Consider the following 16,365-nt stretch of genomic DNA (forward strand, 5'->3'; position numbering starts at 1 on the left):
TTAGAGCCAAGATAAAGTTTTGCTTTTCTCCCACCTCTTCTCCTTCAACACCTGTTTATCCCTTGGCTCCTTTGCCTAAATTTATACTCCCTCTAGGGGCTACTGGGCTTGGCACAATAAACTGATGTCTACAAAAGCTCTAAACTTACTAGAGTAGGAGGTAATTAAAACCCAATTAAAAAAAAATCCTATTTCAGTCCATAGTAAGAATTTCTTTCCCCATGAAATACTTCAATAATGGCAATATTATAGAGGCGAAGACATACTTCATTGTGCTTGGAAGGAAGGGGGGTGAGTAACAGGATAAGAGTACACTCTATAAATAACGAAACTAAATCTTAAATTATTTTAAGATGACAGTGAAGAAAAAGAAATATTTTATTTACAACTCATTTAACAATGATAAACAGATATTTACTGCTAAACTAACCAAGGATGCACAGACTCTTTCTGCCCTTAACAATAATCAGTTAGGAAAATTTTAGGTTTCTAAGTGTCAAATAAAGATGATACCCTCAATGAACTTCGATTTACCTCTTTAAAGAGCTATATTCTAAAGACTTTCTAAAGGTTTTGTCCTACTGTGTTTGAAGCCTCTGGTCATGCTTTAGAGCCATGTTCCATACTAGATCGGAAAAGAACCTCTCCTACCTCTGTGTCTGCCTCCTCTAAATCCATACTTTTTTCATTTTCAAACCCTGAATGGGAACCATGTTTACTTACTCCAGACAAAGTGAGACATACATATTTATAAGGAATTGATATCTTTATATTTTCAGTAGTTTAGGCAAAATTTCTCCAGTTGATAAGAAATTTAGAGTTTCAAGTTCAGAGTCGGATTCATTATTCTATAGATGAAGAAACAGAGCTATAAAAGTGTTAACTTATAAGAAGTCACACACACAGTAGTGGAGTTAAGAAGAAAATTAGCATTTTAATGGATAGGTTCTACTTATTAAAGTAATCACTACTAACTTTAGATAGCAATATTTGAATTAAAAGAAAAAAATATATTTTTTTTGGCTGCTGAGCAGCTTGTGGGATCTTAGTTCCCCAACCAGGGATTGAACCTCGGCCCTCCACAGTGAGAGCGCAGAGTCCTAACCAAGAGTCCACCAGGGAATTCCCTAAAAGAAAATTTTAAAAAATTAAGCACCAATTATTGTTGGTACTACGTTATACAAACAAGTCCAGATTAACATTCCTGGCTCTCTTGGGATTTATATTACCTAGATTTGTCAGGGTTTTCTTCATTCGTTCATTCAACAATCATGAAGTGAGTAACTACTCATGTAACTCTACTACGTATAAAAACGATCTTAAGTTTTATTTAAAAATGTTTCTCTTGGGACTTCCCCGGTGGCACAGTGGTTAAGAATCCGCCTGCCAACGCAGGGAACACAGGTTCGATCCCTCCTCTGGGAAGATCCCACATGCCGCAGAGCAACTAAGCCCATGCACCACAACTACTGAGCCTGTGCTCTAGAGCCTGCGAGCCACAACTACTGAGCCTGCGAGCCACAACTACTGAAGCCCACGCACCTAGAGCCCGTGCTCCGCAACAAGAGGAGCCACAATGAGAAGCCCATGCACCACAATGAAGAGTAGTTCCCACTCGCTGCAACTAGAGAAAGCCCGCATGCAGCAACAAAGACCCAACGCAGCCCCCGCTCCCCCCAAAATAATAAAGTTTCTCTTATCCAAGTAGAAGAGGGTAGGCACTTTGCAAAAACTCTTTCTGTTTGCCTGTGTGCCAAAGTATTGCATCTTCACAACCATGAAGGGAAAAGAAAATCCTGAAGTGTGTCTCTACAATTAATGAGTCATCCTGAAGTGAAAACAACACCCTACCCCCAAAGAAAGAAAACCCCAAACCACTCCATCTTTTAGCAATGACACAGAGGGGTACAGAAACAGATTCTTTTATAAATCTCTTAAACTGTTTAGACAAAACTTTTCACTGATTGGTCTCATGAAAAATTCTATTAAGAATGAAGAAGAATAAAGAACAATGGGCAGCAAGAACCTTCAAAACACAGACAAACAGAAGCTGACTGTATGTGTTCTGTGATTATTTGACAGACCAGGTGGCTAAGTATCTAGCAGTAAAGGAATTTAAAGCTTAATAATTCTGATATGCACAACGGGGATCCTCTCCTGACCAATAGCTGTATCTTTATTGACTTATTGAGAAATAATAAATGCTTATAAAAATATACAAACATTACAAACGCATAAAAAGTAGAAGTGAAATTCTCACATAATTCCACTTCCCAAAGTTCCCCAAAGATGAAAGTGAGAACCCTACTTTTCTTTAATCAGCTTTGCTCATTTAGTAGTAAGTTTCGGACATCTTTCTATATGCACATGTACAAAATTTATTTCTTCCTCTTAAACAACAGCACTGGGGCTTCCCTGGTGATGTAGTGGTTAAGAATCTGCCTGCCAATGCAGGGGACAGGGGTTCAAGCCCTGGTCTGGGAAGATCCCAACCGCCATGGAGCAACTAAGTCCGTGTGTCACAACTACTGAGCCTGCAAGCCACAACTACTGCGCCCACACACCACAACTACTGAAGCCCGTGCGCCTACAGCCCATGCTCCGCAAAACAAGCCACCGCAATGAGAAGCCCGTGCACCGCAACGACGACCCAATGCAGCCAAACAAAAAAAAGACAGCACTGTATTCTATCCTATGGATGCACTATAATTTAAATCAATTCTCTGCATGAGAATGTTTAGATTGTTGCTAATTTTCCATAATATACACAATGCTGCACTGAATGGACATGTACATGTACATATGCCTTTCTTTATACATGTGTATAAACAATTCCTTAGGACACATTCTTAGAAGTGGAACTGCTAGAAGGGCATGAGCACATTTAGTAGTGATGCCGAACCACCCTCCAGAAAGTTAAAGCCATTTTACACTGCTACAAACATAGTGGGAAGGCTACATTTTCCCGTAAGGTTCAAAATAATTTCAATTCTAACATTCCTCATAGAGTTTCTTCCTTAGAAGACTCTCTACAGCCTACAAGAAAACCCTAAAATGAAAGTTAATTGCAAATTCTCAACATTTCTGTGATACACTTTTAAGACTACTGACTGGATGTACTGGATGTCCTCTAAAATTCTTTTATACTAAGTAGGAAATCTCAGTTGCTTTTTCACTAAACTTGGGATGGGATCTTCAAAGTAAAACCTAGATAAGGCACCATTACACAACGGAAGTATTTTCTTATGGTTGTCCCATGACATAACTTTAAATTCATTTAATAGAATGCAGTGCCAAGCTCTAAATTTCTTTTCCCAGTAATGAAAAAACAAATGCTAGCCATCTAGCTGGCATCTGTTGATTTGAGCTCTTCAGTTTCAAATAAGCTATCAAAACTCTGTTCTAGCAGTTCTGCCTCAGTAGTATATATGATGCCTTCCATTTTTAATTACCTTCAGAAAGAGAAAAAAGTTTGAAACTACAAGAAGCTTGTCAATATTGACTTACTAAAAGACAGAGTGCCAAAATATTGACTCAATTTGTAACGTAGCTACAAATCATTTGGTATATACTCCACTATGACACCAGACATGGTTCAAATCTAAGTCCTGGGTCAATGAGGCAAAAAACCTCTCCTTTTCACTGAGCTGGCACTAGCACCTGACTGACAGTGTAGATGCAGAGGTATTCTTTCTCCTCTGAATATTTCACAGATTGTCTTTTATCCATCCATTCACCAACACTACTCACCTCCTTATGATTTCAAGGTTGCAGTGAACTGCTCTCCTGAGTTCTCAACCCTTCAATCTACTCTTCATTCTCCCATGACGCTAAATAACTATGACCATTATCATTCTACTATTAGAAACCTATAATGGCTACCTAATACCTACTGGGTTAGTTCAAACTCCTTTGCCTGAATGGAAAACCACCTTTGTTAATTAGCTATTCATCTGTTTCTTTTCCTTCAAAATTTTGTTCACACTACTTATCTTGTCTGATATGCTATTTTTTTGCATCTTAAAAAAACTTTATCATGAAAAATTTCAAACAAATACAAAACCAGAGAAAACCCTGTAATGAACTCACAGACTACCGAGTTTTAATCAACAACCAACTCATAGCCAATCTTATTTTATCTATAATCTTTCCTCTTCTACATGATTATTTTAAAGCAAATCCCAGAAATATCAGTTGTACATATTACATTTGCTGAATAAAGTTATCCCTTGTTTATTATAAATATGGCGAGAGTGGTTGGCTTATAATGACAGGTGGCAGTGACAGGGAAAGAAAGACCATCATTCCAAGGCAAAAGTGAAAATGGATAAAAACGTAACGTAATTCATCAATTGATTTGCTGAGTAATGTTTAGGCTTTACAGTTATACACACATAACTATTAAAAATGTCAATCTTTTTCTTTTAAGAAAAAAAAACTACTGGGAATTCCCTGGTGGTCCAGTGGTTAGGACTCCACTCTTCCACTGCAGGAGACACAAATTTGATCCCTGGTTGGGGAACTAGGATCCCACAAGCCGTGTAGCCAAAAAAAAAAACCCCAAAAAACAAATACTGTAAGCAATTTTTAAATTTGATATGGACAATTTTTTAATAGATTCATTTATTTATCTATTTATTTATTTACGTATTTATGGCTGCGGGCGGGTTTTCTCTAGTCATGGCGAGCGGGGGCTACTCTTCGTTGCGGTGCGTGGGCTTCTCATTGCAGTGGCTTCTCTTGTTGCGGAGCACGGGCTCTAGGTGCACGGGCTGTAGTAGTTGTGGCTCGTGGGCTCTAGAGCACAGGCTCAGTAGTTGTGGCGCACGGGCTTAGTTGCTCCGTGGCACGTGGGATCTTCCTGGACCAGGAATTGAACCCATGTCCCCTGCATTGGCAGGCGGATTCTTAACCACTGAGCCCCCACGGAAGCCCTGATATGGACCTTTTTTTTTTTTTTGCGGTACATGGGCATCTCACTGTTGTGGCCTCTCCCGTTGTGGAGCATAGGCTCCGGACGGGCAGGCTCAGCAGCCATGGCTCACGGGCCTAGCTGCTCTGCAGCATGTGGGATCTTCCCAGACCAGGGCACGAACCCGTGTCCCCTGCATCAGCAGGTGGACTCTCAACCACTGCACCACCAGCAAAGCCCTGGACCATTTTTTTTAAAAAAAAAAATTTATTTATTTTTGGCTGTGTTGGGTCTTTGTTTCTGGGCGCAGGGTTTCTCTAGTTGTGGCGAGTGGGGCCCACTCCTCAACGCGGTGCGCGGGCCTCTCTTCTTGCGGAGCACAGGCTCCAGACGCGCAGGCTCAGTAGTTGTGGCTCACGGGCCTAGTTACTCCGCGGCATGTGGGATCTTCCCAGACCAGGGCTCTAACCCGTGTCCCCTGCACTGGCAGGCAGATTCTCAACCACTGCACCACCAGGGAAGCCCAGCCCTGGACCATTTTTAAAGTCTTTATTGAGTGTGTTAAAATATTGCTTCTGTTTTGGTTTTCTGGCCCTGAGGCATGTGGGATCTTAGCTCCCCCACCAGGGATGAAACCCGCACCCCCTGCATTGGAAGGCAAAGTCTTAACCACTGGACTGCCAGGGAAGTCCCAGTAAGCAATTATTATTATATTTTTAATTTTTATTTATTTATTTATTTTTGACTGTGTTGGATCTTCATTTCTGTGTGTGGGCTTTCTCTAGTTGAGGCGAGCAGGGGCCACTCTTCATTGCGATGCGCGGACCTCTCACTGCCGCGGTCTCTCGTTGCGGAGCACAAGCTCCAGACACACAAGCTCAGTAGTTGTGGGGCAAGGGCCTAGTTGCTCCGCGGTATGTGGGATCTTCCCAGACCAGGGCTTGAACCCATGTCCCCTGCATCGGCAGGTGGATTCTTAACCACTGAGCCCCCAGGGAAGCCCTGATATGGACCATTTTTAAAGTCTTTATTGAGTTTGTTACAATATTGCTTCTGTTTTGGTTTTCTGGCCCTGAGGAATGTGGGATCTTAGCTCCCCCACCAGGGATCAAACCTGCACCCACTGCATTGGAAGGCAAAGTCTTAACCACTGGACTGCCAGGGAAGTCCCAGTAAGCAATTTTTTTATCTGAGTTTGTTGATAACAAAATTTCTTGTGTTCTTGGGAATGCAAATTTTTCCTTATAGCAGAGTTAAGTACAAGCATACACACGACCCACATCTCTGACATAGCATTCTTATTTGTATATGCTATGTGTCAATAAGTAAAAATGGATAAAACACAGAAGAAACACCTGGAAGCAGTTAAGTGTGATAAACCAATGCATTATAGAGGACTGTGACCACCTAGAGGGGTGGGATAGGGAGGGTGGGAGGGAGGGAGATGCAAGAGGGAAGAGATATGGGGATATATGTATATGTACAGCTGATTCACTCTGTTATAAAGCAGAAACTAACACACCATTGTAAAGCAATTATACTCCAATAAAGATGTTAGAAAAGAAAAAAAAATTGGTTTTGAGTCAAAAAAAAGAAAAGATAAGGACTGTAACATCACACTAGCAATGGATCATATCTGAGGTGCTAGCCAGCTGTTCTTTTTAATGAGCAGTTTCTTAAGAGTACTAGAACCTTAGGCTGATGACTAACTTAGGGTTAAAAAAGCTCACATACTCAATGGAAGCATACTTTCCAGCCAAAAAATAACTCACTAATAATAGTGAGTGTCACAGAACAGAAACATTTGGGAATATATATAGCTGATACCTATATAAACCACAAAGCAAAGATATCTTAAGATCCAGTTAGTGGAAAATAGGCCCAAATCAATGCCAATGCAAATATATACCAACACATTCTATTACCAAACTACCCTCCATAAGCTATACTGATAACAATAAAACTAAACTCAGGATAATTTGTAATTTAAAAAGTAACAGTGATGTAAGACAATGATCAACTCAAAGAAACACTGATGTACATTGTTTTACCTAAGCCAAAAACTAGCCTACATTTACTCATATAGTAGCTTACTGGGTAAAATGAAATCTTTGGAATGGTAAGTACATCATTTCCCTAGAAGTCCAAGAGGATGAACATCTCTGGACCAACTAGCTAGTAATTTGTTATGAGATGCAGAAACTTGTAAGAGTTCTCATCATGAAAAACATCAAAAATATTTAACTTATGGATTGTAAAATTATTCTCTGGAGATCTTAATATGAAAATAATTTAAAAACCTTGATACAGAGAATTCCCTGGCGGTCCAGTGGTTAGGGCTCTGCGTTTTCACTGCTGAGGGCTTGGGTTCAATCCCTGGTTGGGGAACTTAGATCCCACAAGCTGCGTGGCGTAGCCAATAAAAATAAAAACCCTCATAATTCAGTTTCAGTAAACCCTTCAGCTGTATTTGGGCCAAAATTCTCATTCATTAATTAATACTTAACAATAAACTAGCCCCAGGACACGGACAAAACAGTACTTTTTAATGAATACAACTGGTACAGTAAAGTTGCTCCAAATTCTCATGCAAAATATAATCACAACCATATACTACGTTAAAATTTCCCAGTTATTTTATTGTCTCTTTCAATCATCTCTGTTGCTTTTCCTGTCCTGTCAGAGTCTGACCCTAAGCAAAGCCCACAATTCTACCACTGAACAAAGTGGAGTAAAACATAAAGCATCTTAGGATTTAGCTTCTATTTTTCTTTTTTGTTAAAACATTTTCTATGTATAAACTTATTTTTTCCTAAGTAAAATATTTCTAAATGCTCAACATTACTGTTTTTGAATATGGTATTTCCTTTTCCAGTGCCTGGTAACCAGTATAAAAACTAAGACTTAAAAAAAATAAAAAAGCCTATGCCCTAGATTTTGACAAATCTCTTGTAGACCACCACTAATAACTTCAGAGCAGTGGTTCCCAATCTTTTTGGGTATGAGGATAGCTTTTAAAACTGCAAAAATTTTGGGGGGTGGAAGAAATGGCTATAGGGGGTCAAAGGTAGAAACTTCCAGTTGTAAAATAAATAAATCATGGGGGTATAATCTGTAGCATGGTGACTAGTTAATACTGTATTGCACATTTGAAAGTTGCTAAGAGAGTAGATCTTAAAAGTTCTCATCACAAGAAAAAAAAGTTGTAACTAAGGTGAGGGATGTTAGCTAGACTTATTATGGTGATCATTTCACAACATATACAAATCATTATGAAATCATTATGTTGTACACCTGAAACTAATGTCAATTAAACCTCAAAAAAAAAATTAAAAAAATAAGACCATTAAGGTGGGCCCTAATCCAACATAACTGGTGTCCTTACAAGAGAAAATCTGGACACACAAAACACACCAGGGACATGCACACACAGAGGAAGGACCATACGAAGAGGCAAGAGACTGACCATCTGCAAGCCAAGGAGAGAGGCCTCAGGAGAAACCACCCCTGCCGACACCTTGATCTCTCAGAATTTTAGCCTCAAAAAAAGGGCAAAGAAGATTATCTGCTGACTAGGAAAGTACAGTAAAAAAACAAACAAACAAAAAACAAAAACAAAAAACCCTGCATTTGTCAACACATTAGATCCTTTGCAATTGGGGCTCCTGGCCCACAAAGCACCAGTGCCCAAGAATAATAACTATGGGGCTTCCCTGGTGACGCAGTGGTTGAGAGTCCACCTGCCAATGCAGGGGACACGGGTTCGTGCCCCAGTCCAGGAAGATCCCACATTCCGCGGAGCGGCTGGGCCCGTGAGCCATGGCTGCTGAGCCTGCGCGCCCGGAGCCTGTGCTCCGCCACAACAGTGAGAGGCCCGCGTACCGCAAAAAAAAAAAATAAAAATAATAATAATAATTATGGAGAACTGACAATATTTCTGCACAAGAGCCTTTCATTTATGCCCTTAAGGACCATTATCTATTAACATTTAGCCACGACAGGACTAAACAATTTATACTCTGATAAATGTATCAGATGATACTTACTAAAAGTGACAAAAAAAAGGGAAACAAACAAAATCCCTGCCTAAGAAGGTGCCTTTCTTTGACCTCTTGGGCCAAACCACCATAAAGCCCCCTGTTAAAGCAAAGATGTCTTTACATTCAACCCTGAATTGTGAAAAAAATTACATGACCCATGGCTCTTCAATGAACTTTGGATTTCTTAAGAATCCACTAAGACTTAAGTTTGTGTTTCATGTTTTAAACTCCAACTCTTCCCCCATCTGTACATGAAAGCAAGAAGGAAGCCCACGACGCAGGCTCTCCATTTGCCTTGGTATTTATATTAAAAATTTATCTGGGGGCGCTTCCCTGGTGGCGCTTCCCTGGTGGCGCAGTGGTTGAGGGTCCGCCTGCCGATGCGGGGGACGCGGGTTAGTGCCCCGGTCCGGGAGGATCCCGCATGCTGCGGAGCGGCTGGGCCCGTGAGCCATGGCCGCTGAGCCTGCGCATCCGGAGCCTGTGCTCCGCAGCGGGAGAGGCCGCGGCGGTGAGAGGCCCAAGTCCCGCAAAAAAAAAAAAAAAAAAAATCCGGGGTATAACTACCTTGTTACAGTTTTTCTAGCAGATTTCTAACTTAACACCTCTTAGCTATTATTTGAGCATACATACTCATTAAATTCCTACCAACTCTACATTAGTGTACTGTTCAAAGGAAACAATATTGGCCTAAAATTTTCTTTGAGGGGGACCTACAACAAATGTTTATTTGGCTATCAGTCTATTACAGTTCAAACAAAATCCTTATTTACAAGCCAAAATAAGTTTTAAAGATAAATGTTTGGGAGCAGCTTGATACCATTCCTTATTCTACAAAAATTCAAATTCCTTTTAGAAGTCTTAGCAGACTTCTAGACCTATTATTAATGCCTCCCTTTTTTACTTCCTTTTTTTTTTTTCTTTAATTTTTAATTTTGGGCTGCACTGGGTCTTCGTTGCTGTGTGCGGGCTTTCTCTAGTTGTGGAGCACCAGCCCTAGGTGCGCAAGCTCAGTAGTTGTGGCTCATGGGCTCTAGAGTGCAGACTCAGTAGTTGTGGCTCACGGGCTTAGTTGCTCCATGGCAGGTGGGATCTTCCCGGACCAGGGATTGAACCCGTGTCCCCTGCATTGGCAGGTGGATTCTTAACCACTGCGCCACCAGGGAAGTCCTTTACTTCCTTTTTTAAAGGTATTTTCTTTGGGAAAAAATTGATTTATCAAGCACAACTGAGTGTGCATCTGTGCCAATTTGATACAAGTAGGTTTTGATTTCTAGTAGCAAAATTATTTAAAATTTCAAAACTACAAGAATTCACAGATTATTTCTTTATAAGAAAACAAGTACGTTCACGGGTGGACTCTGTGGTGGTTTGCTGCTTGGCCCAATAGGTCAAAGGGGGGCACCTCTTCAGGCTGAAGAAGAAATCAACTGAGTCAAGCTGCTCTCTTAGGAACCAAATCATAGGATGCCTATAGTTCTTAACCTTTTTGAAGAGTAAACACAGATTTCTGTGATAATCTTAAGAAGATTATGAAACATTACCTCAGAAAAATGTAGAGACAAAACTCAGGGAAAAATTCTAGGGATTCCTAGGCCTCTGATCTACACCCATTCCTGAAACGCAGGCAGTCTGGAATAATGGAAGCCGGTAACTGACTGAATGGTAAATACCCTCGAAGTCAGAATTTACAATATGTCCAGTAGGGGACAAAGTCCAATAAAACCTCATCAATTTCCTCTCTTTATCCAGATCCAGGACCGCTATCCAATTTGAGGCAAAGAATCCTAGAGGAAAAAGGGGAAAAACTACAGATGGATGGCAACATCCAAAGTCAGGAGGAGAGGAAAGTGCAGATTATGTTGGTGGAGTCTTCTTTAAATAACATAATACAGTATAATGAAAAGATCCTGGAATCATACAGGGTTGACTCACCTTATTACTAGTTGTGCGATCACTCTGATTCAGTTTGTTCATCTGTAAGCCACTCCTATAGCACTACTTTGAGAATTAAGTAACATAACATTGAGAACTTAGCAAGATACTTAGCACACTGCAGGTACCTACTTTTGGTATGCAGGGTTACAATATTACAGAAGTAAGTAGAGGTCAAAAGGCAAATAGGAACCACTTTCCTGCTTCCAAGGCAATAGTATTTAGCGGAAGAAAGGAACCTACAGTTTGAGTTTTGTTAATAACTTGCCAAGTCTACTAACGTTAAAACTTGCTAACAGTCACAGAATAATCTGCACTCTTAGTCAAATACCCTATTAATTTTCTTAGAGAAATCTGAACTGTTTGGCATTGATGTGGTATTTATAAGATACTTTTTCAGAAATTCAACCAGCTCATAAAATGAAATCTAATATATACTGAATATACTGTTAATTTAGCCACTTGCTTCCTCAATCCTGTCCAATTCCTCTCAGGAAGGCTCTCCAGAATTCTATACAGACTTCTAAAAAATATTAGTTTCCTTTTACTACAAAGTCATATCTGCGTAGCCACTCTGTTTTTCCATTGACTGGAAGTATCATGTGACAGTCACAAAAGGAACTGGGCTCAGAAAGCAAGTAGCACCAATGGGGAAAGACTGAAACATCTGAGTATGTTACTATCTGCTTTAACAAGACTCAAAACAGCCAATTTGATAGACACCTTTATTTTATCCTTTAAAATGTTTTATTGTGAAACATTTCAAACAAGTAATAAAAGTAAACTTTTAGAAGAAACTCCATTTATGTAACATCTTTCAACAATTACCAACTCACAGTCAATCTTGTTCCATCTTTTACCTCTCCTCCATTCTAAAGCAAACACCAGGAACATATCATTTCGTCCATAAATATTTCAGCATGTATCTCTAAAAGACAGATTCTTTAAAAAAAAAAAAAAAAAAGCGTGCATTTCAGTTCCTGTTTTGTTTTGGAGGGAAGATAACTTTATTTTTAAAATTTTCATTGGAATATAGTTGATTTACAATGTTGTATTAATCTCTGCTGTACAGCAAAGTGAATCAGTTATACATATATTTACATATATCCACTTTTTAAGATTCTTTTCCCATACAGGTTATTACAGAGTATTGAGTAGAGTTCCCTGTGCTACATACAGTAGGTCCTTATTAATTATCTATTTTATACATAGTAGTGTGTGTATGTCAATCCCAATCTCCCAATTTAGCCCCCTCCCCTTTTGGGGGGAAGATAACTCAAACCACCATTTTGTCCTTTCCTAGAACTCCCATTCCTATATCTAAAGGATTGTCATCCAATCTGAATTCACTTTAGCACTCCTCAATCTCACTCTAATCCCAAAGTACTAAAACAAACAAACAAAAACCTTCCAAAAAAATTAAAGAGGGAACACTTCAAAACTCATTTTACCCTGATATCAAAGCCAGATATTAATACTACAAGATAAGAAAACTACAGGTCAATAACCCTGATTAACATACATGCAAAAATCCTCAACAAAATATTAGCAAACTCAATTCAACAGTACATTGAAAGGATCATATACCATGATCAAATGGGTTTTATTCCTGGGATGCAAGGATGGTTCAACTACCCAAATCAATCAATGTTATACACATTAAAAACCATATGATCATCTCAATAGATGCAGAAAAAGCATTTTACAAATTCCACCATCCTTTCATGATAAAAACTCTCAATGAATTGGGTACAGATGGAGTGTACCTCAACATAATAAAGGCCATATATGACAACCCACAGCTAACATCATACTCAATGGTGAAAAGTTGAAAGCTTTTAAGATCAGGAACAAGATAAAGATTTCCACTCTTACCACTATTATTCAAAACAGTAGTGGAAGTACTAACCAGAGCAATTAGACAAGAAAAAGGAAAGAAAGAAAAAAAAGAAAAGGCATCCAAATCAGAAATAAAATCATCTCTGTCTGCAGATGCCATGGTATTATAACTAGCAAACCCTAAAAATTCCCCCCAAAATGTTTAGAATAAACAAATTCAAGGAATTCCCTGGTGGTGCAGTGCTTAAGAATCCGCTTGCCACTGCAGGGGACATGGGTTTGATCCCTGGTCCAGGAAGATCCCACATGCCGTGGAGCAACTAAGCCCGTCTGCCACTACTGAGCCCACGCGCCACAACTACTGAAGCCCGCACGCTGCAACCACTGAAGCCCATGAGTCTACAGCCCGTACTCCGCAATGAGAAGCCACTGCAGTTAGAGGCCAACGCGCTGCAATAAAGAGTAGCCCCTGCTCGCTGCAACTACAGAAAGCCCATGCGCAGCAACGAAGACCCAACACAGCAACAAAACCCCAAAACAACAACAACAAAAAACAAATTCAGCAAAGCGACAGGATATAAAATCAATATATAAAAAAATCACTAACAACAAACTACAGGAATGAGAAATTAAGAAAACAATCCTATTTACAACAACATCAAAAAGCATAAAATAATTAGGAATAAATCCAACCAAGTGAAAGATCTGTGCACTGAAAACTGTAAAACACTGATGAAACAAATCAAAGACACAAACGAATGGAAAGACAGCTCGAGCTCATCAACTGGAAGAATACTGCTAAAATGTCCATACTATCCGAAGTGATCTACAGATTCAAAGCAATCCCTATCAAAATTCCAATGGCATTTTCGCTGAATAGCCAAAGCAATCTTGAGAAGGAAAAACAAATCTGAAGCATCATATTTCCTGATTTCAAACTATATTACAAAAACTCAGTATGGTGTTGTCATAAAAACAGACACATATATCAATGGAACAGGCTGAAGAGCCCAGAAATAAACCCATGCATATACGGTAAACTAATTTTCAACAAAGGTATCAAGAATATACAATGGGGGCTTCCCTGGTGGCGCAGTGGTTGAGAATCTGCCTGCTAGTACAGGGGACACGGGTTCGAGCCCTGCTCTGGGAGGATCCCACATGCCGCGGAGCAACTAGGCCCGTGAGCCACAACTACTGAACCTGCGCTCCGCAACAAGAGAGGCCGCGACAGTGAAAGGCCTGCGCACCGCGATGAAGAGTGGCCCCCGCTCGCCACAACTAGAGAAAGCCCACGCACAGAAAAGACCCAGCACAGCCAAAAATAAATAAATAAATGAAATTAAAAAAAAAAAAAAAAAAGAATATACAATGGGGAGAAATTCAGCAAAAGCTATGAATTAGGACTTCTTTGGATATTCTTTAATTTTGAGAAGCATCTTTCTGTTACTAGAGCTGTTAAGAGTATTTTATAGGCCATGACAGCACTGTAAGCAACCTAAGTGTCCATAAACAGATAAATGGATAAAGAAGATGTGGTACATACACACAATGAAGTATTACTCAGCCATAAAAAGAGAATGAAATACTGCCCTTTGCAGAAAAAGGATGGACCTAGAGATTATCATACTAAGTGAAGCCACACAAAGACAAAATTGTATGGTATCACTTATATGTGGAATCTAAAAAATAACACAAAAGAACTCATTTACAAAACAGAAACAGACATAGAAAACAAACTTATGGTTATCAAAGGGGAAAGGGATGGGGTGGGATAAATTTCTGATAAATTATTTCAAAATATAAATCACAGTACTTCTACAGCTGATAATTCTGATGGAGTAATTTTTCTTAAAAATTTAACTCTTTATATAAATCAGTTTGTTGTAAATCTGAATTGAATTTTAAAATGTAAATTTATACAATAGCATTTTAGTGTTTCCTCTGACATTTTCTGTAAATAATGGAGGTTGTACAAGAAACTAAAAGTGGCTTTTTTTATTTGCGTATAATTAAAATATAATGTAATTAAAATTTCATTCATATATATAAAAAAGAATACACAATGGGGAAAGGATAATCTCTCTTTACCATAAATGGTGCCAGGAAAACTGAATATCCACATGCAAAAGAATGCAACTGGACGCCTATCTTATATCACACAGAAAAATCAACTCGAAATCTATTAAAAAGACATGAATGTGAGACCTGAAACCAAGCAACTCCTAGAAGAAAACATAGGAGATAAGGTCCTTGACACTGATGTTGCCAATGATTTCTTTTTTTAAATATACTTAGGGCTGCATTGGGTCTTCGTTGCCGCGTGCAGGCTTTCCCTAGTTTTGGCAAGCAGAAGCTACTCTTCATTGCGGTGCATGGGCTTCTTACTGCAGTGGCTTCTCTTGTTGCGGAGCAGGGCTCTATGCGTGTGGGCTTCAGTAGTTGTGGCACGCAGGCTCAGTAGTTGTGGCTTGCGGGCTAAGAGCACAGCCTCAGTAATTGTGGCGCACGGGCTTAGTTGCTCTGCAGCATGTGGGATCTTCCCGGACCAGGGCTCAAACCCGTGTCCCCTGCACTGGCAGGCGGATTCTTAACCACTGCGCCACCAGGGAACTCCCGCTAATTATTTTCTTAAAAATTAATTTTTATTAGAGTACAGTTGCTGTACAATGTTGTGTTGGTTTCTGGTGTACAACAAAGTGAATCAGTTATACATATACACATAACCACTCTTTTTTTTAGATTTCCTTCCCGTTTAGGTCACCAGAGAGCACTGAGTTCCCTGTGCTATACAGTAGATTCTCATTAGTCATCTGTTTTATATATAGTAATGTATATATGTCAATCCCAATCTCCCAATTCATACCACCCCTCCCCCCTTGGTAACCATAGTTTGTTTTCTACTTCTGTGACTCTACTAATGCTTTGCAAGTAAGTTCATCTGAATTATTTTTCTAGATTCCACATATAAGCGATATTATATGATATTTGTCTTTCTCTTTCTGACTTGCTTCACTCTGTATGACAATCTCTAGGTCCATCCACGTCACTGCAAATGGTATTATTTTGTTCCTTTTTATGGCTGAGTAACATTCCATTGTATATATGTATCACATCTTCTTTATTGCCAATGATTTTTTTTTGATTTAACACCAAACGCCAGGACAACCAAAGCAAAAATAAACAAGTGAGACTACAACAAACTAAAAGTTTCTGCAGAGCAAAAGAAACCATCAACGAAAAGAAAACATAATATGGAATGGGAGAAATTATCTGCAAACCACAGAGCTGATGAAGGGTTAACGTCAAAAACATTTAAGGAACACATACAACTCAATAGCCAAAAAAGGAAAAGAACAAAAAAAAAACCCAATTAAAAAAAGGGCGAAGGACCTGAATAGATATTTTCCCAAAGAAGACATAAAAATGCCCAACGGATCCTTGAAAAGGTCAACACCACCAATCATCAGGGAAATGCAAATCAAAACCACAATAAGACATCACCTCACACCTGTCAGGATGACTATTATCAAAAAGACAAGAGATAACAAATACTGATGAAGATGTGGAAGAAAGGGAACCCTTGTGCACTGTTGGTGGGAATGTAAATCAGTGCAGCCACTATGGGAAACAGTCTGG

The 16,365-nt window shown here is 39.4% G+C and overlaps 1 protein-coding gene across 15 annotated transcripts in view; it reads right to left on the minus strand.

Moving 5' to 3' along the window:
- SETD5 (SET domain containing 5) overlaps nt 1–16,365 on the minus strand; it is a 90,480-nt gene that overhangs the window by 59,353 nt on the left and 14,762 nt on the right. Inside the window, exon 2 of one of the 15 annotated variants that reach the window (XM_033437244.2) lies at nt 11,724–11,829. The exons of 13 other annotated variants lie outside the window; for them this stretch is intronic. The gene's annotated coding sequence lies outside the window, so the exon portion shown is untranslated. Of the gene's footprint in view, nt 1–10,887; nt 10,909–11,723; nt 11,830–16,365 lie in introns of those variants that run through there. One more of the 15 variants, XM_033437245.2, reaches the window with a different exon arrangement.

This window comes from Orcinus orca, chromosome 10, assembly GCF_937001465.1.
Source record: "Orcinus orca chromosome 10, mOrcOrc1.1, whole genome shotgun sequence".
Taxonomy (NCBI): Eukaryota; Metazoa; Chordata; class Mammalia; order Artiodactyla; family Delphinidae; genus Orcinus; species Orcinus orca.